Raw genomic sequence first — 3,706 nt, 5'->3', positions numbered from 1 at the left:
GTCAGCACCCATCAACTCGTCGTTTACATCAGGTATAACTCCCAATGCCATCCCTCCCCACCCCCAGATCTTATACTTTTTTAAAAGTTTCTTCCTAAACAGTTTACATTCTAGGTTGCTTTTATGAGATAATCACACAATTGATCATTTTTCTTCATTATATTTAATATTACAAAGGAAATTCACTGATTTTTGAATATTTTAAAAAACAACCTGCCAGAGTAAAATTTTAAAAAATTCAATAGTTAGCTTTACTTGATTTGCTTGGATTTTCCATGGCATGATAATTTTGCTTTATCTTTTCAAAATGTTTATAACTCTTATTTAAGTTTTAAAAATGTAATCATATTTATGTATACTTTTGAGAAGGATTTTAATATACCCTAAGGGAGTATTCTTCAATTTAGGTTTTGTCAGAAATGGGCACTAAATTTTATTGAATGATTTTTTGTTATCTATTGAGATAGCAATGTTTTATCTCTTTTTGGCAAACTAACATCATAAAAATAAATCAATTCCAAAAATCAACTGTCTTTGGTTTTCTAGCTTAAGTCTATTTGTTTGGTGATATTTTTCTTCTTATCACATATAGTTAATTTGATTTGCTAAAATTTTATTAAGAATTTGATAATAGAGTTATGCTAACCTTGTAATAATTAAGTAGCTTCTAGGCATCCTCTAAAGTGATGGAATAGTTTAGGCCGGGCTTGATGGCTCACTCCTGAAATCCCAGCACTTTGGGAAGTTGAGGCGGGCGGATCACCTGAGTTCAAGAGTTCAAGACCAGCCTGGCCAACAAGGTGAAACCCTGTCTCTACTTAAAATACAAAAACAAAATTGCTGGGCGTGGTGGCAGGTGCCTGTAATCTCAGCTATTCAGGGGGCTGAGGCAGGAGAATCGCTTGAACCTGGGAGGCAGAGGTTGTAGCGAGTTGAGATCACGCCACTGTACTCCACCCTGGGTGACAGAGGGAGACTCCATCTCAAAATAATAATAATGACAACAATAAATAAATAAATAAATAAATGAATAAAGTGATATAAGAGTTTATATACCACAGAGATAATGTATTCCTTCAGTATTTGAATGATAATGAAACATTTCTTCTCATGAAAGCATTTAGACCTAATGTCTTTAGGGAGTATTGCTTATTAAGGGAGGTAATTATAATTTTTATAATTATAAACATTTATAACTTTTTAAACTTCTTGCATATTAGGTTGCTTAGGGTTCTCTATCTTGAGTCAATTTTAGACATATTTTCCTAGAAAATTATCTATATTTTCAAGATTTAAACAGTTTATCATAGATTTTTGTACTTAATATTTCTTAAAGGCTTCTTTCTGAAATTTTTTCTATAATTATGGTTTATATAATTAGGTTATTTGATTTTTGTCCTCTTTTCTTAATTAGATTTGCCAATAATTTATCTATTTCATTAGACTTTACAGAGAACCAGCTCTTGGATTTATACATTCATTTTATTCTTTTTTTCCTATTTTGCATTTCATTAATTTTGCTTTGTTATTAAATTTAGGAACTCTTTTCTGTTTTTCTTATGAATTTTTTTGTTTATCTTGTTCTTATATCCTTGAATGCTTAGTTCATCTGAATTCATTTTTCTTTAATAATAAAATCACTTACAGTTGTGAATTTTCCTAACAACAACTTCAGTAACAACTCATATATTTTAAAGTCTTGTTACTATTATTATTGGCTTATAGGACTAGAGTTTCAATTTATTCTTGGAGATAGAATTATTTATGAGAGGCTTCTCTGAAACTTGCCATTATTTAATATTTATTTATCATTTTGTATTGATTTAAAATTTTACTATGCCATGCTTATAGATATTGGCATATAAGAACAGCTTTATTTTTAGAATTGTGTTTTCCTGCCTAAGGTGTAATTCATTTCTAAAAATATTCCATGGACTTTTGAAAATATTATTTATGTATCAAATGCTATTGGCTGAATTGTGTTCTGAAAAATTCATATGTTGGAGCCCTAACTTCCAATGTGATGGTATTTGAATAGTGGGTCTCTGGGAGATATGATTAGGTTTAGATGAGGTCACGAGGATGGAGCCCACATGATGGGATTAGTGCCCTTCTAAGAAGAGATACTGGAGAGCTTTCACTCTCTCACTCTTGTGCATGTGTGTTCTCTCTCTTTATCACTTTCTCTCTGTCCTGTGTGGACATAGCAAGCCAGGATGAGACTTCTCACCAGTAACCAAATCCACTAGCACCTTAATCTTGGACTTTCCATCCCCTAGAACCATGAGAAAATAAACTGTTGTGTATGCCACCCAATCTATGGTACTTTGCTATAGCAGCCAAACAGACTAAGAGACTGTTTATTAATTATTTTTCTATTCTATTATATAATTCCTATTTACTTCATGTGCAAATATTAAGGTGTGGGTTTTTCAATTCTGCTATTTTGAAAATCCTGTCGAAGGAAAATGAAGAGTGAAGAGGTAGGTATTGAGAATTCTGAAAGATTTGCAGGAAAGATGATATTAACAACTTACTCTTAAATTCAAGTGTGAACTGGGAAGTATTTCCAGACTCATTTGAGTATGAAAGCTGAAATATAATGGAATTACATGTGTGCTGAAAGGGGCGATGGCCTGGATTAAGATCGTGAAGAATCAGGTAGATTAACAATGGGAAAGGCTCTAGTATATAGTCTTGCTGGGGATATGGAAATGCATAAGAAATTGGGGATGTTAGAAGTAATCTCAGGCTCATATAGATCAGAAAAACTAGGACTACAAACCTATTAGGATAACAGGAAAAGAAAAAAATCATTAAAGATGGTTGGGCAACTATAACATTAAAATGCAGCTTCAGTGTGCACAAAGGAGCATAAGAAAAATAAATAAATAAAAAAATGCAGCTTATAATTGTCACATCTCAAGAATTTAAAAAAGAATAAAACATTTTTAAGGATGTAGTCATATTTACTAGAGGCAAGTGATACATGGTAAGCTTTATATATAAGCTGCTGAAAATTGGCATTCGATTAGAAAAACAGGCATATTTGTATGGAGATACAAATTACACAAAAAAGAGCTAAAAATGGTTAACAGCTTAGGGATAATGTTCAAACTTTCCAGTACTAAGAAAAAGGCAAAAGAAAACACAGACGAGAGAGGCATGTGTAATTATAGGAATATCTAAGGGCAGAGTTTAGTGGATGTATTGAATTGGAATTAGGTGAACAAGAGCATATAATATTTGTTTCACCCTCTCTCTTTCTCTTTTTCTAAAAAGAATTTATTTACCACACTAAATAATTTTTTACAATGGAAGGTGAGAATAGCTATAACCTTACCAATCTAATTACTTTCATTTTCATATGTTCCTTTCCAACTGTTGCTCACAATGTCCATACTGGGCTGTGTCATTATTTAATATGGGAAAAAGCATAGTTTTAATTGGAAACTGGGAATATGCCCAGTGCCAAGAAAGTAATGGATTTTGTTTTTCTGATAATCAGAGTCTGGAAGAAATAGCACATTTCTGGAATGGGGAAGGGAATGTGTCAAGAATGGTTATTTAAAAATTAATGACAGGACAGGACCACCCGCAATGAAATGACAAAGGCTTGGATACAATTGTGAGCTGCTTTAAACTACATGCATCTAATTGAGTGGTGCACATCTGTGTACCTTGATTTATCTTACTATATGTAGTT

The 3,706-nt window shown here is 32.2% G+C and overlaps 1 protein-coding gene across 2 annotated transcripts in view; it reads right to left on the bottom strand.

Annotated features, from left to right (window-relative positions):
* The window catches only part of ITGB8 (integrin, beta 8), a 94,497-nt gene that overhangs the window by 53,885 nt on the left and 36,906 nt on the right, over positions 1-3,706 (bottom strand). The window lies entirely within an intron of this gene.

This window comes from Mandrillus leucophaeus, unplaced genomic scaffold, assembly GCF_000951045.1.
Source record: "Mandrillus leucophaeus isolate KB7577 unplaced genomic scaffold, Mleu.le_1.0 Scaffold140, whole genome shotgun sequence".
NCBI classification, from domain to species: Eukaryota; Metazoa; Chordata; class Mammalia; order Primates; family Cercopithecidae; genus Mandrillus; species Mandrillus leucophaeus.
Note: the sequence above shows the minus strand (reverse complement) of the source record. Positions and strands in the feature narration are given on the sequence as shown.